Raw genomic sequence first — 24913 nt, forward strand, 5'->3', positions numbered from 1 at the left:
TTGGGCAATGAATTTGCATCCACCTGGTTGCAATTGCTCACTCTGAAAAGCTATCCAGGTGTGTTACATTTGAGAATTAAAGGAGTACACAGCCCATTTGCAGCCATATACAAAAGGTGAATACCTTTCTCTCTGTGTCTTTTAACAGGATTATTCAAACAAACTGAATTCAGAGATAACTTGTGTTCTGTCTAGTGATAAGAAAAAGGAATTACCAAGTGAATTAAAATTATTTCTTGTCTTTGAAAAATGGTAGCCCTCTCAGATCATGTTAACCAAGAAGTGAGAGCATCCCCAATGGAAAAACAGGCCAAACTCTTCCTGCACTAAAGACTACAAAATGTGATTAAGTATGTAAGTCCAAATCTCATTGTTTCACTCTTCTTGGTGGTGTCTAAAACAGCACCAAAATTTCTAGTATGAAATGCTACAAAGCCAGCATAATGGTCCATATTCTAATCATCAAGGTCAATCCAATTAACACAGTAAAGGACAAAAAGGAACCAAGTCCCTTGAAAAGAGAACCAAGTTCATGGAACAGAATGGTCCCGTTTCTGTCCAAGGGGGAGACTGTCCATCTGACATTCCTGCCCATCTCAAATTTATCGTGGAGTTATTATTAGTACAGTATGACAGAGTCCTCCATCTAAGCTCTGTGACCTGGAACATTCCTGCCAGAGCCTCCACACCAGTGTTATACCATATATCCATAGAACAGCTGCTTTACAAGGATGACTGCTTTTTCTCTATTTACTGCCAATTAAGGATCATTGTGGTATAGTACGGGACACAACAGTAACACTGGAAATGATCCAAATTTAATCCATAACACTTCTCTAACCTAAGAAGAAAGTAAAAAGGGGAAAAAAAATTATAGCAGAGAATTATGCAGTGTTAGAGTAAAGAACAGAATTACTGATGGTATATCATCAAGTTCTGTGGCCAAGTGCTGGGTAGGATAATCTCATTTCTCCTTTGGGAGGGAGAGAAATCTAAACAAAACCAAACCTGCTAACATAGATTAATTTGCATAGAAATACTATTCATTGATCCTAGAGAATCACTTCACAGTCTTAGATTTTCTTAGTGGCAACCATCAAGTGTTAAAGGAGAAAAAAGGAGGGAGGAAAGAGATTGAGGTTTACGACCAAAGTTTATTTCTTGACAGTTGTAGTTCAGCACAGTGGTTTTTAACACTTAAAACATGAAATGGTCCTTCAGGTTTATTCTATAAAGTACAATGCAGAGGGAGTTTGCAGGCACTAGAGAGGGTGCCTGGATACTTACAAACATCTCTCCACACACCTTCTTTACCAGAGTCAGTGTGGAATATCATGGGGCAGTACCTCAAAACAGGTCAAAAAATAGTTATGGCAAGGTATATCCCAATGCATTTTTGATATAAAGAAAGATTAAAAGTGTCAGTAGCTGATTACTTTTTTTTTACTTTATTTTTTCAATGCAAAATATTTGAATCTATTTCTAATACAGTGTACATATTTTTAACAAGTTTTCACTTGGAGTTTTTTGATTTCTGGTTTCCATTAAATAACAATATAGAAATCTAATGAAAAAATAATGCCATTTTAGATAGTAGAAACTTCTTTTAGAATGCTTTCAGTTTCCAAAAAAAAAGTCTTCTCAGGGAGGATAAAGGGCTTTTGTCTTCCTCTTTGTCTTTATGAAAAAATTTCTATTCAGAAAAACGTCTGCCAGCTATAATGGCAATAAATGTCATTGACTGAGAAGTATAAAGGTCCCCTGGATAGTTCTGACCCTGTCCCCGACAGAGGTTAAGTTCTTTGTCAAGAAGTCATTGAGTTTACGTGCTATTAAAGCAGCATGTTTCCCAGACTATATTTAGCTGTTTGAGTGTAGGTTATGTATGTTAGGATGAGGGTGATAAAGCAGGTTGTAGACTGAACCATAAGGTGATTTTCTTTACTGCACAATTACAGTTTATGTTACTATAAAGCTTTTGCCAGGGATGAAAAGTTGGGGAGGATTAAAGGAAATGCTATAAAACGTATCAAAGTGGATTGCATAAACAATTGCCATGCTCTGGGAAATGGCTGATTAATTGACTGAAGTGAGACATCTGCAGGATGTTGGCACTATGGATATATCAAAGGATCTCAGCCGCCTTGTTTGCTTTAATAAAAGTCGCTTAATTTGTTCCAACAGTACGAAACCTCCTGTTATAACTGATTTGTCACCCTCATTGTTAAGGAAAAGAGCCCTACACCTTTAAGTACAAGAGTCTTCCAACAGCCAGACCTCCTTGCACATTTCTCAGTGCAGAGACAAGAGTACAGGACTTTGTTAGACCTCAAAAATTAAGAGAGAGGAAAGATCTAACAAGCAAAACATGAGGTATGTTTGGAAAAAACTTCACCTGCTTCATTGACCTCTGGCTTCTCTTTGACCAACATTAGGAAAATAAAGGCTCTTATTGTCCTTTCATCTGTCTTCCAAACTTATTCTTCCTTGTGACAATAGTGCTTTACAATCTTTAGTGACCATTTTCAGCTAGCCACTGCTATCCCATTCCCTGATAAGAAACATATTTACAGACAAAACGAGGCCCATAATGTAAAGACAGTGATCTCCTGTGTAAGTGGCTAGCTCTGACTGAAAATTGTGCACAGTTTAGATGTTCTGACCAGAAAATTATTCAGGAGAGAGTTTTTTAATACTGTCTTTTGACATTATCTTGGAGGCGATGGTTTATCCTTTCTTCTTAAATCCCACCTATCACGTATATACATAAGTGCATATGTGTGTGTGTGTATATGCATATATTTGTGTATATAACCTCAGGATCTCTGCTGCTTCACTCTGACTATGCACATAAGTAATTCAAAATCCAAGGAAGATAAACCACCACTATCTTGAAAGTGGAAAAAAAGTTGGTCCTAATCACAGTCCCAAGCTGAGTATTTTTATGAGAGTTGCTGAATCTTTTTTACATTTTCATGTAAAATATAAAGGAGAAAGGGATTTCCTAGTATGTCACAATCACTATGATGAGTAAAAGACTTGCTATGAGAGTTAAAAGTGCAGTAAATGTTTTTGTTACTACCCCGTTAAGAAAGGAAAATGAATATAGAATTGCTGGAAATACTTCCTAGCTAGAAAAATATCTAGATTTGCTAGGTTTTTGCAGGACTATTTGAAAAATCATTTTGAATAAAGAAAAGAAAAAATGAAATAGCAAAAGAAGTATGGAGTAGATTGAGTAACATGAAGTGGTTTTCATATAATTATGTGAAAAGAGTCATTTGCTTACTCTTTCTAAACCCTGCTGATTGACAGGTTTTCACTTAGCTGCTTTCTTTAAACAACAGAAAATTATTAGGATACTCCTGTTAGTATTTTGTAAATTACTTACATACAGCACAATGTCGGTTTCCCCAGTACTGGTCTTCTATCTGCTGCAGTTTTAAAAAACATTCAAAAAGTGCATAAACATATGTAAATCTTCATAGTAGAGCTTGTTGCTGAAATGTCATGGATGAAAATATTTCTAAATATTTCATTAATTCCAGTAACTGTTAGGAAAATTTAGAACTTTAGGATGCAATTAGCAAATGTGACATATTATAAATGATAATCAAGAAATTAAACCACTGACCTAGAAAAGCATCTCCTAATGATAGATGTTGGTGTAGCACAGATACTCCAGAGACAAGATAGGGAAAAAAAGCCAACACAATAAAGTAGAATTAATTATATGTTTTGGAAATAAGATGTGATTGTGATAGGCAAATACTGACTAGTGCTAAAGAATTACTCATAGAGGTTTAAAAGAGCGACAACTGTTTCTTCCACCATGGTTAAATTTCCTCACCAAGATACAGGACTTATATTGCAGGTATACTTATGCAAATATATATACTGATTTTTCTGTGGCAGCAGGATCCTTTTCTTTAGAGGCAGAGTATGTTGACAGAAGGAGTTTTTCTGCCTGCGTAGTTGTGCAACTTCTCCAAACACCCAGAGGTCAGCCCATAAAGCTCTTCTTTGTCAGCGTTGCTGTGTCCACATGGGGTTTTTTGGCTGGCATAGCTATTTTGGCAAAGAATATGTGAGTTTTTTCACACTCTTCACTGACATAGCTGTGTGGATAAAACATTGTAGAGCAGAAGAAGCATGTACACACAATATGTCTCTCCCTCCTCAGCCTGCCTTTGCTTTTCACCTCTTCACGACTTGCTGAAGCAAGGAATAAATACAGGGAGTTTAAAGTATCACATCACTGTTACCCCCAGATACTACCATCAGATCATGGGCTAAAGGAAATAAATGAATGGGTGGTGCAAGTAAAATTTCAAGAGTTCCCTTTTTTTTTTTTTGGTTGGGCTTTTTTTATTATAACGATGTTAGACACTGATAAAAAAAAAAGTAACATATAGGCTTACCACTAGAAATTTTTGAGAATAGGCTCACCATGTTAAGTATAGATGGATGGGAAAAAGAATCATCAAGGTACTAATGATCCACCAAAGCGTGTTGAAGAGTGCAGTTTTAATGAATTGGGAGCCTCACGACTGGGTTCATTAAGACTGGGCTCAGTTTGGGTTTCTCTGCCAGCATCCAGGAATTCTAATCAAAGGAGAAGAATTAATAGGTAGGCTTTACATCCAGGGTACTCTGCCAGCCCCAGATGGCTCCTAGCATCTCATAGCCACTTGAGAGGGGGGTTTTCAAAGCACTGCTTCTTAGCAAAAGGTCCCTGAAATTTGACTCTCTTTTGTAGGGCCAAGTAGGTGTCACTACTTGTAACAGCAGGAGGAAAAAACAGCAGTATCTCGCCTTCAGCTCCCGTTTACCCATGAGAAATGGTAAAAAAATCCCGGCATCTCTGATCCACAGACCAAGTGTTCACGTGTCACCAAAGTACTATCCCAAGTGTCCAGATGCTAAAAGATCTAGGTATTATATTTGTCTTTTTTATGCTTGTCTGCTCCTTTCAATCTCCTGCTGAGAGCCCCTTTTTCCAGTGCCATGTGGGCTGAGTCTCAGTAAGCAGCTGAAATTATTCCATAGAGTGACAGAAAGTCATAGATACTAGTTCCTAGGACAAGCTATGCCTCTCTAGGAGAACTTTATTTTATCCAGTATATTACTAAATAGCAAGTGGTAGGTAGGAAAATTAGCTGTGAGACTTGTATGTTGCTAGACACACTCTTCTCCTCCTCCCATTTTTTTATTTCCTCTCTCATCCCTTAATACCATACTTGAACTTCTCTCAAGTAGGTCAATGAATAGTAAGTAGTTTCAATATCAGTGAAAGATGTCTGTTCTCCAGATGAGATTTTACCTGATTCCTTAGAAAGACAAGACTTCATTTCTTTTTTACAAAAACTCCTAAGAACAGGAATGTTCTGATATGAACAAAAGAGTGCTCTACAGTAATAAGTGTTTTCTGAAGAGGTTGAACAGTAAATATTTACATAGAATACATTTCTTTACAAACCAGGCAGCTAGAAAATAACTCAAATCTATGCCAACAGTTCTGTGTAAATCCTTTTGCTTGGACTAGCTGACCAAATGAATGTTTCTGCTTCCTTCTGCCTGGGGCAGAAGGAAGCAGAAACATTCATTATTCTATTTATTCATTAGAATTAATTCCCCTCCCAAAGAAGGCCAGTTATAAATGCATGTGTCATTAGTGAAATAGGTTCAAGAATAACAAATGGAAGAAAAAGTAGAGCATCATGAAACAGGTTTTGCAATGTTTCTTCTTGCATACTATTTGCATGTCTTACCAAAAAAAATACTAGTATGACAAACCTGAAAAGAAGAGCCCCAAATTCAGAGATAAGATTTTACCACAACAGGACAACATCTAAGAGAGGAGTGGAGGAAGAAAAAAACAAAAATAATGACAAAGCAGGTCCAAAAATATTAGTGTAAAAAGAGATAATTTATTCAGGTTATGACTGATGCATTCCTCTAATTATATTGTGATAACTGAAATCAAATTCCAGCAGATTATTGAGGTCATACAGGTCTGCTGCAGTTATCATAACTGTATCACTTGATAGACATTTCAGCAAACCTGAAAAAAAAAAAAAGAATGGCTCAAGCTGTTTTTCATTTTACCTCAACAGACTTGGTCAGACCAACCTGATTAGACCAACAGGATTATTTGTCTTATGGGCCACAGAAAGCAGGGTTTCAGCAGCAGGAACCGGCGCTCATGGTATTGATCTCACCAACAGGATTGACAGTGATTGCCTTCTAAGCTTGTAGCCTGATAGGTGAGAAAAATAAAGGACAAATTCTTCAGTCAACTAGAAAATGTCAGCTAAGAGTCCTGGTGACAAAACTGTTACATTCCTGGATTGTTTTACACTGACACAGTGTAAAATGAGCAAGCAGTGGAAGACCATTTGTTTGCTCCGAAGGTACTATTGCAACTTATTTATTTAAGAATGGCAACTTGATACCTTTCTTAAGCATGAAAAAAATTTAAAAAAAAACCTAATCAGAGTGAGTTACTCAAACTGTAGTGAGCTTTGGTCAGTGAAAAATCCAGAAAACATGGCATCATCACTAGCACATTTTGGTTTTTAAAAGTGCTGCTTTTCATTTAACTGCAATAGAACTTAATTTATTTTGCACTCTGGCACACAACCTATAAAATACTTGGTTTCTTGTGCACTCATTTAAAAAAAAATCTTTGGAAGTTTTGATGGCTTCACCAATGTAGTGGCCTCCTGTGATGGACCAACTATGTCAGTAGAGAATCAAAGTCCAGTTTACCTGGACTTCTGTAAAGCCTTTGACATGGTCCTCCACAACATCCTTCTCTGAAAATTAGAGAGAGATGGATTTGATGGCTGGACTGTTAGATGGATAAGAAATTGGTTGTACAGTCACTTCCAGAGGGTAGTGGTCCACAGCCCACAGTCCTCATGGACATCAGTGAGGAGTGGTGTCCCCTGGGGGTCTGTATGGGGCCAGTGTTATTCATGTCTTCATTAATGACACAGATGAAGGGATAGAGTTCATCCTCAGTAAGTTTACAGAGGAGACCAAGCTGAGTGGTGCAGCTGACACACATGGAGGGTGGGGTGGTATCCATAGGGACCTGAAAAATCTCAAGAAATAGGCCCATGGGAATCTCATGAGGTCTAACAGGACCAGGTACAAGGTGCTGCACACAGGTCATGGCAACCCACGGTACCAACACAGGCAGGGGGATGAACAGATGGAGAGCAGCCTGCCAAGAAGGACTTGGGGATGCTGGTGGGTGAGAGCCAGCAGTGTGTGCTCACAGCCCAGAAAGCCCAGAAAACCTGAGGTGAATTTACAAGAGAAGTGGAGAGAGATATTTGCAAGGGCATGTAGTGACAGGACAAGGGGGAATGGTTTCAAGCTGACAGACAGTGGGTTTAGAGTAGATGTTAGGAAAAAAATTCTTTACTGTGAGGGTGGTGAGTCTCTGGAATAGGCTGCTTAGAGAAGTTGTGGGTGCCTCATTCCTGCAACTGTTCAAGGTCAGGTTGGAGTGGGCTCTGAGCAACCCAGTATGGTGAAAGTTGCCCCTGCTGCTGACATAAGCAATACAAAAAAATACCACTTCACCCTGAAATACTGTACACCAGCCCCCTGCCTGTTCACACAACTGTCTATACCTTCCTTCACTCCTAGAATTATTACTTTATGCTTCTTTTTCAGTTTCTAAGCCTAGTGCTTAATTTAGCATGCAAGATTCTTTTATACTGAAGGACTATCCTTAACCATGAGCAATATTTTATCATTTGTTTTCCAGGTAGCATTTTCAAATTCTGCAAATGAAATGATTAAAAGTAAGAAATAGGTCACAACCTTGGCAACCATCTGATGTGAGACAGTGTAATCTGCTAGCACACTGGTTGCCATGGAAACTGACAATATTGGATTTTTCCTTCAATGCAACCTGTTTTATGCATAAATTATTAGCATATTATTAACATATTAAATCTAAGGCACTGGCACTTCAAAGCAGATCACCCATGTGTTTTATGTGTGTCCATGAGTAACTTAAACACATTCTTATTGGCATTGAGGAGAGGGTTCATCAGTTGAGGACTCTGACAGAGGAAAGAGCTTTTAGATTGGACAGTACAGGCTGGCTTTTGAGATGAATAGATCTCAGGCTCTATCCCATTTACTTAATGACCCACCCAAGAGTTTTGTATTCCAATGCTCATTTGCTTTGCCTATTTTTTTCCACTGTCAATCATCTCAGAGTTAAAAGTTTGATTGAGGTAATACCAAATTTATGAGATATGTTGAAAATTTATATATGGTTTAGTTTACTTTTGTCTCAGCTGGAATAAAAACAAAATCTTCTGGACTCTTTGAGAGAAGCAAACAATTCTTTCACTCCTTCTGAGCCCTTTATTTCTTCCCCTTCCCCAGACAGCCAGGAGTTAAAATTCCTTTTTTAAACTCAAGGACTAATGCTCAGCTCTTACTCCCATCTTGCTCAATTAGCAAATTGCTAAACTGTAGCCTCTCTTCCTGTGTTGGCTTCCTTCATCTGTTCTGTATTAATCTGCAGTACCTATTGGTTGCAAAGAAGTACCATTTCTGAATGACAAAAGATTCACTTAATAATTTTATTCTATTTTCCCCAGCCTGAAGCTGTATGTATAGTAACTTCAACTGCAGGAAAAATCCAGAGGCATGAAATGAGACCATTAACCCATTGCCAAAGAATAACTGTCATACAGCATTATCATAAGGCACATCATCTGAGCTGACTTCCATGTCTCTTTCTTCTGTAAGAAACATTTTGCCCTTAAAAAAAAAGTTTGGAAGTTGAGAACAAAGACTAAACAATGAACTGAATTTCATCTGTAAACCTTTGAAAAGAGATAGGGTGACTGCCCATCACCTTTCCTTCCTGCAAACCCCTGGAATGGCAATAACACCTCATGACCTGGAAGTTTTTTCTCATAGTGCTCATAAACCAGTTTGCCTTCCCAATAAGAACTCTTTCCCATTATTCACAAAAGTAAAATTTGAGCTGTAAGGGAAAATTACTGTAAAATCTATGTCAGGAGACATAGGAGGGGTTAGTCTAGGTCACAAAGTAGAACAGGAATGTATTTGTAGGCACAAGGGAAGTTCATCAAAATATATAGTGGATTCAGAAATTATGCAAATAATTTTTCTGGATCATATTTTTGTGTTTTCTCTTAAAAAGTTATGTAAAGTCAGTACAGAAACCAAAGAATGTTTGTCTTCCTCAAATGTTTCCTGTCTCATTCTGAAATACTTATGAAATCTGCAAACTCAGCTGTACAGTTGTAGTTCTTACATTATCCGCCCTTTGGACATGGCTAATTTACAGAAATTTCATTCACTATCATAGTTAGATACAATTCCTTACCTTGATGATGGTACAAGCTGTGTCTCTTCATGTCACCCTACACATGGGAAGCCCTTCATGTTTCCTACACATGATCTCAAGCACCTACCTGTACAACTGCTGGTGTCAGAAGGAATATTCTGTATTTGCAAGTTTCATCAAAACTTTGTCTTCTCCCACAATATTGCTTTGGTATGAAAAATAAATATGTATTAGACAAATTAAAGCTTCTTGCTACAAGATTTATTATTCTTTTATTAAAAAAAGAACACAGAAGACACATTTTCTTGCTATTCACCATAATGATTAAATTAGGTAAATATTTCTGCTTTTCCAGTATGACATTTTAATGGTCACTTTTTCTGATTTCTATCTATAATGCTAAGGTTCATATTAATAAGATAAATATTAAGGTTCATATAAATAAGATTTCTCTTTGGTCTCTGTTGAATTTATTGGATCTATTCTGAATGCATCTCAGGTAATGCGTGGGAGGGTTTTTCTTTGTTTTTAATATCTTTCTTTGTTTTTCCCTCCTAATAAGCTAATGAAGAGCTGTTTAAAAGTTCCAGTTTTGGAGGCTAAAGACTATTTGTTTATTTTTCTCAATGAGAAGACAGTATCTTGTTTTCCCTTGTTCAATTTTCTCTCTGAAGTTACAGGAGCATGTTGTCTTCATTTCTAAGATTTCCAGTATATCATGACAACTCAATAACATGCAGAAGTAGCAATTCTAGAAACTGTGTTAATGAAGTGAAACAGGATTTCCTGTAATATTTGGATATGTCACTATGGCATTTTCTGATATTGATTTTTCCAATGTAATTAACAAAGGTAAAAAGAGTGTTATTGCAGAATCAACAAAATGTCCAGATTCTATTTGTGATCCAGAACCATGAGATTTTTTTTCCCAATGGTTACATTTAGAAATGGCAAGGAAGAGCAAGAATAGTCAGACTTCAAATTATAGCTTTTTAAGCATTTTTGGGAACCTTTTTTTCCAACCCATCCTGTAAACTATGTCACGGGACAGATTTTTTAGCTGACAAAGGGGCTCTGGGGGGTTTATCATTTCAAGATCTTAGTCTTGGCAAAGCAATCACAGATATATTAAATAAGAAACTGTATTTTAGTACTTATTGAGATGCCTCTTAGCTAGATTATTGTGTAGCTTCTCAAGTGTAATTCCATTAGATCTAATCTCCACAGAAAGTAATCCATCATAAATAAACACACAGAGGGACAGGCTATAGCCAGAACAAAAGAATAAAGTTTTGGTTTTTTTTGTTTTGTTTTCCCACTGTTCTCACAGTGGCTTTCAAAGCTTTCTTTATTGTCATTTTGTTTTATCAAGATTGATCAGAGACCTGGTGGTAAGCCAAAACTAACAGGATTGATCTCAAGTTCAAGACACAATTAGAAATGGGTAAAGCATAATGTATTTAAAGGCATTTTAACTAAATCCAATCCCAAGTTTTTTGTCAGTTTACTTAACTGCTTTTGGTATGTTATTGTAAATGGCTTTTCCTATGCAATTTGGAGGGGGAAAAAGTGGTTTCATTTGTTTTTAATAATTTCAGAAGGTGGTATATAAGAAATTCAACTTATATCAACAAGTGAGAAGACAACTCTCAAACTTGATCATTGCCTTGGACAAGAGTAAAGAGATGAGTTCTTGCATGGCTTTCTGTTCCTCAAGTTATTCTTGATGAACTCTCTTACTTGCTGTAACTTCAGACCCTTCCACTAAAATATTCTTAGTCACCTGTCACTTTTTTTCTGCCATTCCATGCTTTTCCCACCAGATGGTAGGCAATAAAAGCAGGAAACAGAAGCTTATCTGTTACTGTATACTTAAAAGGAATCAAACAAAATTAAATAAAGTGCAACTGTGAAACAATTCTCCATATGCTGGTCTGCTTTTTATCCTTGCAACTAAAAGGCAGCCCTGGAAGAGAACTGGTCAGTGCTTGCAGGTGGTTGATTAATGGCATAAGTAAGGCCTACATGAGCATATGCTACATATGCTACTGCATATTGAAAGGATGCTATTGTGTCTCCCGTTCTGTTGTTCTCTAGTTGTAAACAAAACTAATTATTATCAGGATATGCATTTTCTGTCAATTCCTTTAAGGAAAAACATTTATTCCACTTATCCTGCTGTAACCAGATAAATGGAATTGTCTCCCCAGTGTGTAAATTTCTTCTCCTGCCTTGTTAGTGCTGTCTTGTACATGAAGTACTCATTTAGTTGCAAAAACCAATTATCATCCCTGTCTGGATACATTAAGAATTTTCCTACATGACTTTTTCTCTCTATCACATTTTAAGCAACAGTGTACATGAATTATTCATACTGCCCATCTTGCAGGCAGGTTTTTTTATTATTAAATTCGATCATAATAATAGTTATTACCACAGTCATGGCAGTTTTATGAGTATTCTTCAATGCCATTACCTGGAAAGTTTTCAATCAAGACATATAAAAGATGCAAATCAATTTCCATAATAAGATTAAACTGTACCATCTACTCTTTCATCCTTGCAATAGAGTTGATTGACAACTTCTCCCTGATAGTTGCAGCTGATAACTTGGAGGCAAAGTAATGGAGAATGGCAGATTCTTTTACTCTAATATCCTAAGAAATTCATATTTTTCTTGTCTTGTCAGTATTTAATGCTCGTGTCTTCATGCCAACACAGTGTTTAAGATGCAAACATTCCGTTTACAAATATTCCTCCCAAACAAGAGAATTATTTCTCTCTGGCAATATAAGATTTGCCTTTTACTAAACAAAGGCTGTGCTGAATAAATGGAATTATTTAATGAATTTTGGGAACAAATTAAATACTTTTTATGTTCTAAGAAGTGCTATTCTCCACAAAGAGGTCTTTTTCCAAGGAGGATGTTTTCCAGGTAATTCTCCTAACTTCATCCTGCACTTTTATTTTATCTTTCTCCCTCACTTGTTTTAGCACTGCTTTAGCACAGACTTTAATGACAACCTGATGGTTCTTCTTTGATCCCTTTCTGTGTAAGCACTTGATAACTTGTTCCTACCTCCTTGTTTGTTTACCATTTCTCTTTCTCTGTTTGCTCTCTATCATTTCCTTGTGCTTTAGATCAAAGGTGCTGCCTAAATAAAACATAAAATGTAATGTCCACTGGCGCTAGTATTAACTGCTGTATAATTTTGCCTTTACTCTGGAGGTGGATTAAATCTGAGTAAAAGTTTAAAATCCTGGCTTCAGATCCATTTAGATCAATTGCAAGGCAGAGCAATGCATTCATATTCAGGAAGTTACTTTGAAATGATACTGGAGTAATTAAGATGAGAATAAACAGCATTAATAGGGATAAATGTGTAAATGTGTCTTCTCTCTTCAATTAGGAAGTTAGACCAAACAGTACAAAATATCAATCAACACTAATACCTTGGGAAATAAAGTGATTGCCATTTAGAATCAAGAAAAAAAATTATTTTCATTATAACTATTCAGACAATTCTATGCATTATGTAAAGGTTAATGTTCCCACTCAAGTTTCTGGGTGGCGTCTGTTCAAAGAGACTCCTGCAGTAGAGACACTCTTGCTCCATTCCAATATAAAATACTTATACTCCTAAGAACTTCCTCTTTCATGCTCAGAAACACTTAAAAAGATAGATTACATCACACTTCAAGAAAATAAATCATGCAAGACTGCTCTGATGTCTGTTATGTAATTCAATTTATTACAGCAAGGCTACAGCATTAATGAGTGAATTACAATTTTTCCCATAAGCAATTTTTTATTTCTGCTAAGGTCATCTTAGGACTGTTATTGTTATTTTTGAAGATGCACGATGAAAAATTAAATAAACTGCACATTTTCTGTATAAATTTTCTATTTTCAAATCTATTTAGATGTTGTCTAGATTGCCATTTAAATTATTCACTAGTTTTTAATGTTACCTGCTTGTTACGGCATCTGTCAAAATCAATTTCTGCTGAGAAATCATTTCTTTCTTCATCTGCAACATATCCAGAGAAATTTATTGATTTTTATCCAGTCGGTGTATAGCTAAGTATTAGTCATCTGTAACAGAATTTCAGTTTCTACATTCACAGCTCTCCCTTCCCATGACCATTTTACTGATTATAAAATAAATTATTCCATCAAGTTTTCAAAATTATTCTAACTCTGAATATAGTGTTTGGAATTAATAGTAGCACCATAGCCTATGTGTAAAATATGCAGTTCATGTGTACAATGAGATGTTAGAACAAATGCTATCATTATTGCTTTGGGATAAACTGCCTTCTATGCCGAAGATCACTAGAAACACCTGGAGGTGTTGGCATTTGCCACAAAGCTGGAAGTTATTTGGTGTAGGGGGATAGAGCAGAAGTAAATAAAGGTAGTATAGAAAGTAACCTTACCCCCTAAAGAGTTGCAGCTGAGTTAACTATTAAAGATTAGGAGCAGGCCTGATTTCAACCGGCCACAGCTGTAGCCAATAAGAAGAGTGTTATAAAAGAGTGGATTGGTTGGTTGTGGGGAACTGGGATCAGCTGGCTACTGTAAGGATAAGGAAGAGTTAGTGCCTAGAGGAGCTGCCTACAACAAGCATCAAGGAGCTATAAAATTCTAGCAATATGGAACCCTTGCAATGTACTGATAATAGAACTCTTGCACTATAATGACAGCAATTTGGAATTTGGTTCTCTTTACCTTTGAAATAAACAAGTCCCTTGCAAGTGACAGAAAAAGATTGCAGTCTATCTTCTAGTAGCTTCTTTTCCTTAAGTTTAGATTTTGAAACTATTCTCTATGTTGTCTGAACGCAATTTAGAAAACTAGAAAATTTAAGAGACACCTTTTTGGCCTTTCCACCCAGTCTAATATACTCAAAGCTCTTTTTCAAACCATGAAAGTACAGTGTATTCGTCTGTCATTGCCTCATCTGAAACATGCGAACTCTCCTGGTTGTGTCATACAATGCCTAAAATGGTATTAGTGGTTATCAGTGATAGCTAGTCATGAGTCAGCCCAATTATTTTCTGTCCTTATCCATGTTGTTGCATCTCCATCGGGAATCTGCGAAGTCCATGTTTGTTACTGAGAGCTTTACAAATATACCAATCAGAAATCATTGGTCATTTACTTTTCTTCTTAAATGAATTTGTTAGTTTCCTGCCAGGAAGCTTAAATTTAAATGAAATCAATGATTTTCCCAACACTTTTTCTTAACTATGTTGTCAAAGAAAGGAAACTTTTGAAGACTGCATGGGGGACTATGTTTTTATAATATGCAGTGACCTTAGCATCTGTGTTGTCACCATGCATCCTTAGACAATTCCAACAGGTACAGTGCACAGGTTTTTTTAATATGCAGTTTTTTTATAATATGCAGTGACCTTAGCATCTGTGTTGTCACCATGCATCCTTAGACAATTCCAACAGGTACAGTGCATCCTTAGACAATTCCAACAGGTACCCTGTTACACTTTGGTTCTCCAGAGGCCTTGTCATGTCTGCTTTAATCACATTGTCTGTCAGAGACCTGTCCATATCCATCTGTCTATCAATTTGACCATCCTTGTACATATCTGAAGCCAGATAAAAGCCTAAATAAAAGGTAAGGTTTGCCACAATAAAAACTCAACACAGGAAAGGTAACTTAACTGCTCAGAGATTTATTTCTTTTGAAAAATAAGAAGTAGAAAGAAGCTACCCATATTTGTGACATTGGATTCTAATGAAATAGTTCAGCTACTGCCCTATATTGTGCTGGCTTAGTTAAAACACTAATCACAGAAAGAATGTTCTTCTAAATAGAATTGCCTTGAGTTCAAAATTGGATTTTAAATTGTATTATTCTAGTGTAATATTCTATTCATTGTTTGGTAAAAGATAACTTGAGATCACATATGTTTTCTGAGGCTCTGCCTTACTCTTTAAGGCCAGCAACCATTTTCCATGGCCCAGTTTCTAACTACTGCCCTGTAAGTTCTTACATACCAGCTAGGAAAAAATGTGAAGAGGAGACTAAATAGTCTGCTCAGGAATTCATGAACTATATTGTGGTTTACCTATATAGGCTTTTTCTCCCATATGTCATTGAATATATTCATCTTAAGTTTCATATTTGCAGCTGAACTCCCTTTGACTGACCTACTGTAATTGAGATTCCAAGCAGATAGGGACCTCCTGTGCTTGCTTGTCTGAACCATTCCTTCTGATCCTGGTTCCCCCTATTTCCAAATCATTATTTCACTTTTTCTATTAAAACTTGATATGACTAACTATATATTTTTCAGAACTAGACTCATTTCTCATGAATGACAGATATCTCTTTATTTCTGCTATGAATATTGTAAAAGAGGAAAAAAAAATTAGAGATCTTGAAGTAGTTGCATGATATCAAAAATTGCACTTTGCTTTATAATAGTAATGCTTTGTAGTTATCCATCAGTCTTCAAACACTAATCAATTTTAAGTTATTACAAGGTTTATAATGGAATATATCATTTGTACTTCTCTTATCGTCCCTGGAATTCATTCAAGTAGATTTTTTTTTTAATTTAAACTCTAACAGCTATTCTTTTGCTCTGACTTAATAACCAGAAAGGTCTGCCCTCATCTTAAAATAGAGTGACAATGGTTATGTCTTCCTGCTCTTACCATCCATTTCACTGTTCCTTTTTTAAGCAGAATAGACCACACCTTTTGATAGATATCAAAGGAAAGCCTCTGAGAAATATTTTTTGAGGATTAAAGGGATGGAATTACAAATGAGTAAATGTAGTTTGATTTAATAAACCTGGTCTGAGGGAAAGAGTCTGAGTCCCAAGCAGTGCAATATCGTGAGAAAATCCTTTACAATCAGCTGGGGCAAAGCAAAAAAAAATGCTGAATTTGAGCTTTTGAATATAAGCGCTCAGCTTTGAGGCTACAACTCAAACCAGTCCTACATTTGATCTAACATGAATCTTACATTACTCTTTGGAAGAGACAGGTGCTCATATATGGGGGAAATCTGGCGCTAAGTCATTGGTTGTGTGCTTTTTTTGGATGTGGAGGTAGAAGCTAGAAGAAAATGGAAAGAGTAAAGGTCTGGGTAAAAGAGCAGGTGTAGAGGTTGTCTCAGTCTGGACATTATGCAATGAAATGCACACCAGTTATATAGGGAATCAACCTCATTTTATTGATGTGAAGTGGGGTTCTAATGAAATTAAAAGAGTAACTTAATTACTGTAACAAGCTGGATTTTTTATGTTTGAAAAATAAATATCAGATTTAGGATCAATTTTGCAAATCTCAGATGATCAGTTACATCTAGGGCCACCGAGGGACTTCCAGAGCCACCCAGGCTCTGATGTAATCTCAGCATTGCATGGGATTACATCAATCACCAATGCTTAAACACTGATCTTTGAAACCTATACTGATATCTGCCCCTAAAGCTAAAAAGGCCATTGTATGGTTTTTCTGCTGATAAAGTTGCTAAAGACAGCTTCTGAGATTAGGTTAGTTGGCAACTGAGCCCAAACAGATATTTCACCCTCACTGTTTCAACTTGGGTGCTGTTGGTCAGGCTGACCTAGGAGGAGTGATCAGGGTAAACCAGATGGATTTCATGTTGCCCCAAATACAGCCAAGGTGAGTTGTTTCTAGGCTGAATGGTTTATGAACATGATTTGCACAGGAGCCCCATGGAATAATTACTTATATAAGGCATTGTGGCATTTACTTCTAAGTCTCTAGCTGCTTGATTTAAACAGGTTTTCTTGACTTCCAAGTGCTCCAGTTAGTTGTTTCTGGAGACTTTTTTGTCTGATAAATGTTCAGCTGCCTAAAGTAGGGTATGCAAGGATTCTGGTGGGAGGGAATAGCAGTGACTGATAATGAAATCTTGCATGGCATGTTTGCTGGGACAGTTTATTCCATTATAAAGACAGGGAGCTGTGTAAAAATTTTCAGCTCTCACTCCAAAACAGGCATGTTTGAGACTATTTCCCCATCTCTGGCAGAAAAAGTCTCTTCCATAAGTAGTAGATGAAGATGTTCTTACAATTTTTCATCTCCTTTTACTAGGAAAAAAAAAAGACAGAATCATACAAGTTCTAATAATAATTCTTGTTGTCTTCAGGCTCAATTCAAGGTAAATCTCCACCTGAACCAGTTAATCTGAGGCAAAGAGTTCTTAGCAATTCCAGCTGGCAACAGATTTTGCAAATATATCCTTTTTTTTGCATAACAAAAGAATGACTTTTCCTAAGTGGTCTCTGGATGTATAGTTGTCTTCTAGAATAAAGTGAACAGGTTTTATAGGGCAAGATTTGATAACATAGACTGGAGAAGTTAATACATGAGACATTTCAGAATACTCTTTACAACATCTCCACACTAGATGACATGCTTATATGTTTCATTAGCACTGGAAAGAAGGCTTGTTTTCAAGTATTTTTACCCCTGCAGGGTGTTGTCCTCCATGGGAATTCACAGTGGATGCTTCCAGAAAGAAATGAGGCGCTGCTTTTCTCTCAGCCTTCCCACAGTGTGAAGGTATGTGGTTTTATAGAGGCTTCAGTTCTGCTAGCCCAGTCAAATGCTGTAGGACCTTAAAACTTGAAGTTTTAGAAAACACTGTAGCTACTCTGAAACATCAGCTTTCCTTTCTTTCACCCAAAAGAGATGTGGGACATTCTGCTGCTGAGAGCAAAAGAAGGATGAAATTCCTTGCAGCTCTCAAAGAGTTGCAGGACACATCATTTTCTTTATTAATGAAAGGAAAAGGGGTGACTAAGAAGATGACTAATGGTGACTAAAAGGCAGACACTGTGCTATCAGTCTCTATGAACTTTCTTGGAGGAAAGGATTGTGCATGTCTCTGCTCTATTTCCATAGTTACCCCTCTGTTAGACCTATATAAAAACACTTTTTGGGCTACCAAATGGTGGTTGCTTTTAGCAGCTTTTCAGTTTACGGAGACATTAATTGTTGCTTTAGTCAAGTCCCACAGGAAATGCTTGAATTTTGTGGTTTGGGTTTGTTTGTTTGCTTTTAAATATTGAGTTTTTACTAGAAAAGGCTGCTGTGCTACAAATCTTGTAAGAGAGTGTATTCTCATGAGAACCCTAGCTCAATTCTGTAAAATTCAGGTTTGTACACTGTAACTATAAAATCCCATGTGTATTCTCTGAAACAGAATAAACCTGTGGTACTCAACTTTGTATTGCTGCAAAGTGTGTTCCAATGAGGATGTTACACTGTAACACAGCAAGGGTCAGGCATGTTGGGTTCTGTTAAGAGAAAAAATTCTGGTTCATCAGCATGACTAGTGGGCATTAAAATGTTTTATTAAACACTGTTTAATGACAAATCTGGAGTATTAATATAAGCAATAATATTTTCATTTCAGTTCCTTTTATTCATCAGTTTTGGTGAATCTTGAAGAAGATTAAAAAATATAGGGTATCTGATATGCTGAGACATCATGAGAAGCTTTATAGTTAAATTTTTATCCCTCTGAATGAGCTTTACAGTTTAGTCTGTTACCATTTTCTTTGTAAATTCTGCATGGTGTACCAGTAAAAGCAGCCTTGGGGTAAGGCTGGTCCTGAGCAAAAGCCATAGAGGCAGCCATGTTGTGGCAGTTCTGCCATCCCCTTGGGATGCCTTTGACAGCTGCAGTGTTCCTGGAGCTCTGTGGTTTTTGAGATGCTAACCCTAGGCATAACCATAACCCTAGGCAGTAAAAGCAGCCTATGGCTAAGGCTGGTCCCAAGGAAGAAGCCATGGAGGCAGCCATGTTGTGGCAGTTTTGTGTTGTCATGTTATTGCAAAAGTTCCACACCTTCCTAGTGATTTCTCATGGGTAGCTCCTCACAGCGCTAACTGCTTCTTCACAATACAGACAACAAACTGCATCTCTCTTCACAGCATAACCAACAAACTCCAACTCTCTCCTCACCCAGCTAACCCACTCTTCTATAGCACTTGTCTTCTTATTGGACACAGCTGTGGCCTAGTAAGGGCATGCCTGTTCCTAATCTTTGGTAATTAGTACAGCTGCAACTCCTCAGGTGTGAGACTACCTTCTGCACTGTTTTCTTACATTCTCTCCCTCCACAATTCCCCCTTTTCTTTTAATTACAAAGTTGCAAGATCTCTGGAAAGATATGTTTGAGTAAATTGATATTATAACATATTCACATATCTCGCTTAGGACTAACAGTATACAAACGTTCAGGCAATATGTCACAGCAAGACCATACGTACCTGAGTTCTGATTTAGTTTTGCTTTCCACAGTCTAGGACATGCCCAAACTTACATTACACATTATCAGCAACTCTTATACTTACACTTCTAGAATATTGACAATATCAATAGCTCTACAACTTTATAAGGCAACTCACAAGAATAAGTCAAAGGCTATATATTAGTATAGTAACAAATCAACAGTTACATCATTTTATCAATAGCTACACAAATTGAACAACATTGATCCACTATTTGTCAAGTGTACTTATGTTATAGAATATAAACTTTTACACTTATGCCTAATCAAAGATTAATAGTTTCAATTCACAAACAAAATGCACTGTTTCATCAGCAAACAAATATACCATACTGAATGATAGAGCTACTCTGTCCCCAGCTCCAACTGCTGTTTTAATAATTCTCTTCTTCCTTTTACAGTTCTTTGTTGTATTAGTTGGCCACTGCAAGCCTCTCTTGCCCTGCTCTGTTTTCCATGTAGATGAAGCAATCTATTCTTTGCTTGATATGTTATTTCCCATTGTGTCCCCAGTGGCTCACCTGTACTCCAGGTGTCAAAGTCTGTCAGGTCCTGATCAGGCAGCATCCCCAGCTGCTCTCGGTGCTATGCTGGGCTCCATCTCCGGCTTCACCTCACCCTACAGCCCAATCCCAAATCACATTGGGTCACTGTGGAGATGGCCACTATACAATTTTAGAAGGCTTCTCTTACATGTTGTCTGTGCAGCTCTGACTCTGCCTCTCAGAGTGCCATGTTGCTTTTGTTCCAGTGCTCGTGTATCAGTGACTTAGCAAACCTCCCCCTGTACTCCTCAGGGGCCATGCTATTGCTGAGACACCTGCTGCTGTGGCCATGCCATTTGCCACATCTATCATGCCACTCCTGTGTCCTGCTGCACACACTGCCATCAGGGGGCACCTGGCACCATCCTGGGTCCCCTCTGAGCTGCAGCCATACCTTGGCAGGGGGCACGGGGCTTCCTCCAATGCACTAAATAAGCAAAGTGTGTAGTGTCCACTCCTCGTATCCAGCACCCTTCTTCTTGAGGGTGGTGCCTCATACATAGGCCAGACTTCTAGGCTCCCAGGTCTGCCTGGCTATAGCTCATCTGGATTTTTAGGCTCTCAGGCTCTTGGATGCCTGACTTCACTATCTTATTTCTCTTAGGTCTGCAGTTATCTTCCTGAAGCACCTTGGGATCACAATGCCTAATATTTAAGTCCTTTTTCCCAAACCACCACAGGATCACCTCCTTATTGTTCTCTCTACAGTTCTCTACCTGAATCACCACAGGATCATGTCAGTTTATAATTTAAGCCCATTTACCCAAACCACCATGGGACTATGTCAGAATCACGTCCTTACTACTCTTCCTACAGATCTCTATGCAAATCACCTAGAAATCAGGTCAGACTCACCAATTGTTGTCATTTTATTGCAAAAGTTCCAGAGATTCTTGGTGATTTCTCATGGGTATCTCCTCACAGCACTAGTGGCTTCTTATTCACAGAACAGACAACAAACTGCATCTTTCTTCACAACTCAGTAAATAAAGTGCATCTCTCTTCACAGCACAACCAACAAACAGCAACACTCTTCTCAACCAGCTAACCCACACTTCTATAGCACTCAATTTCTTATTGGACACCGCTGTGGCTGAAGAAGGAAAGGCTAGTTACTACACTTTGGTGATAAGAACAGCAGAAACTCAATAGGTGTGACACTACCTTCTGCATTATATTCTAACATTTGAACATTCCACAGTTTTGCGTTCCCATTGAGATGCCTTTGGCAGCTGTGGTGTACCTCGAGCTCTGGGCTCTGTGGTTTATGAGATGCTAACCCTAGGCAGGAAAAGCAGCCTAGGGCTAAGGCTGGTCTTGAGGCCAAGGAGATGGACCAGCCATGTTGTGGCAGTTTTGTCTTCCCTTTGGGATGCCTTTGGCAGCTGCGGTGTGCCTGGAGCTCTGGGCTCCGTGATTTTTTGATACGCTAACCCTAGGCGTCACCCTAACCCTAAACCTTAGCAATAAAAGCAGCCTAGGTCTAAGGCTGGTCTTGAGGCCAAAGCCATGGAGGCAGCCAGGTATTGGCAGTTTTCCCTTCCCCTTGGGATGCCTTTGACAGCTGCAGTGTGCCTGGGGCTCTGGGCCCTGTGGTTTTTGAGACGCTTACCCTAGGCGGAACCCTAACCCTAGGCACTAAAAGCAGCCTAGGGCTAAGGCTGGTCTTGAGGCAAAAGCCATGGAGGCAGCCATGTTGGGGCATTTTTGCCTTCTCCTTGGCATGCCTTTGGCAGCTGCGATATGCCTGGAGCTCTGTGCTCTGGTTTGTGAGATGCTAACCTTAGCTGTAACTAAACTAACCTTAGCTGCTCCTAACCCTATCTCCAGGCGCTAAAAGCAGCCTAGGGGTAAGGCTTGTCCCAAGGCAAAAGCCGTGCAGGCAGCCATGTTGTCGCTGTTTTGCCTTCCTTTGGGATGCCTTTGGCATCTGGGGTGTGCCTGGAGTTCTGGGCTCCGTGGTTTTTGAGACACTAACCCTAGGTGTAACCCTAACCCTAAATCTGAGCAGTAAAAGCAGCCCAGGGCTAAGGCTGGTCTTGAAGCAAAAGCCATGGAGGCAGACAGGTAGTGGAAGTTTTGTGTTGTCCTTGGGATGCCTTTGGCAACTGCAGTGTGTATGGAGCTCTGGGCTCTGTGGTTTTGGAGACACTAACCCTAGGCATAACCTTAAACCTAACCCAGAGCATCAAAAGCAGCCTAGGGCTAAATCTGATCCCAAGGCCAAAGCCATGCAGGCAGGCAGGTTGTGGCCATTTTGCCTTCACCTTTGGATGCCTTTGGCAGCTGTGGTGTGTCTCATACTCTGGGCTTTGTGGTTTTTGTGATGCTAACCCTAAGTGTCACCCTAACCTACCCTGAGCAGTAAGAGCATCCTAGGGCTAAGGCTGGTCCCGAGGCCAAAGCCATGGAGGCAGCCAGGTTGTGGCATTTTTCGATTCCCGTTAGGATGCCTTTGGCAGCTGCCGCATGCCTGGATTTCTGGGCTGAGTGGTTTTTGAGACTAACCCTTGATGGAATCCTAACCCTATGCAGTAAAAGCATGTTTGCCAAAATATATATATTGTATCATGTATTTTCGATGTAAAAAATTTCTACTTGTTTTTTGCATCCTTCCAACCTAGTTTTAGAGCTGTGAATGTTTTTTAGCTTTTTTTCCATGAGGCTTTAATTTTTTCTGCGTTTTTGGTATGCTTACTTGGGATACAGATCATTTTGTAGCATCCTTGAGTTGTCTGTCCTGAAGGCAACACTCAAAAAGTCACGATTAAAAATGGGAAAAAAAGAAAAAAAACTCATGGAAAACTGCATGAAGGTACTTGGTGCACTTGCTTGTGGTAAATAGGGGTTTTTATTGGGATAAAACATGTTGTGATTTCTAGTTTTCTTTTGTGCTGCAATTCGCTGCTGCATCTTTTTCAGGGCCTGCACGCCCCCTGCGGTCTTCTCCTGCACCCGCAGCCTCCGGAGCAGCCCCGTTCCTGGAGCACCAAAATTACTCCATTCATTACCAAATTGATTTTTAACCTTATAGCACGCAGTATTGGAACGCAAACACTTTCTGCCTGGCTACAGACACATTCATAAGGAAAGCGATCATTCTTTGTCCAACCCTGCAGTTTTTATTAATATATTGATCTTAAACCTTGGTAGGTTTCATAGTTCTTTTTTTTTTCCTAGTCAATTTAATTTGTACTGAATCAGTTTTACATCTGCAGTAAAATATTACTAACATTTTCTATAAATTTTTATGAAGTGAGGATTTTCTTCATATGTTTTATTAGGTAATTTAAGGAAATCCATCCTACACCATTTGTGTCTTTTTAAGTGCTCTCTGTTCATTTCACTGGAATCATAAGTGTCCTCTTATGCCTTTTGTTAAGTATGGTCTGGAGAACTGTGCATTTGTTAAAAGAGGTGGGTTTTTTTACCCTGTTTTTGAGCCGTCCTGCTTTTCACTCTCACTTTTGAGCACATTATTTTAATCCATGATGGACAGATAAATGTGAAATTGTAGCGGAGTATTTGGGTATTTTCCTAACATGGGAGATTTGCCATTATAGCACACAGAGTATTCCAGCTGTATGCAAATACACACCTATCAAACCAGTCATTTAATGTCACATTTGAACATATTCTTAGAATCTGTTTTCTAAATCCTTTTGTAATCACAAAAGAAATCTGTAAGTCATTCCCATTTCCAACTTTTCTTTTTTTAAATTAAATTAATTACTACATTTGCTTTCTATACCTATAAAACACACTAAAGAAACACAAATAACTGTAAAAGATGAAGCTGTTGGCTTCCCTGAAGCCTAATATCTAATCAGAACTAGATACTCAGTTTAAGGTCATTTCTCCTTATGCTTTCACTTGAAACATGGTAGAAGAGGCCATCCCCACCTGGCTATGCCCTCCTTTCAGGCAGTTGTAGAGAAGACTGAGGTCTCCCCTGAGTTTCCTCTTCCCCAGACTGAACACACCCAGATTTTAGCAATATTAGCAATACCACCAGTGATCTGCCACAGACATTAACATCCATTAATAAATCTCCCTTTTGCTTTTCAGATTGGCTCAGTCTTGTCACCACTGTAAAAATTTAGCTCTCTTCTTGGTCAATGTGACCAACATTTTGCTGGTGCTTGTGAAGACACACACCTGTGAACATGTCCATGAGCACACACACACACACACACGTGTACACACACACATTGTAGTGACTTGGTTTATGTTGACTTGCTTGCCTTTAATTCTGAGTATTTTATCAGGCCTCTTTACTAGCAGTGTTACAGATTTACTACCACATTTTACGACCAGAACACTTTCAACCTTCATAAACTTAAGTTTAAATTCAGTGACTTCCTTGTCTCAGTAAATTCTTAGTAATTTGTCAGGATGAACCTGTAATATTCCTTCAAGTCACTTCTCCCAAAATATGAGTTCCTCATCAGGTTCTCACATAACCAGCCAGATTTGCTGTTCTGTAAGGCACAAGTCTTCCAATGTTAACATCTTTCCTTTTGGATGTTGTAGGGTTTTTTCTTTCTAAATAGTATACATACATATTAAATTTTTATCTTGGGCATTGAATGTCTTCAATAGCTGCCTAGTCAGCATCCCTTGACAAAATTAAGCAAGAAATCATAAATCATCAAGGACTTCAAATAAACTGCTGTCATATTAGAATTACCTTATGGTGACCTGTTTTTCC

Source organism: Molothrus ater, chromosome 3 (assembly GCF_012460135.2).
Source record: "Molothrus ater isolate BHLD 08-10-18 breed brown headed cowbird chromosome 3, BPBGC_Mater_1.1, whole genome shotgun sequence".
NCBI classification, from domain to species: domain Eukaryota; kingdom Metazoa; phylum Chordata; class Aves; order Passeriformes; family Icteridae; genus Molothrus; species Molothrus ater.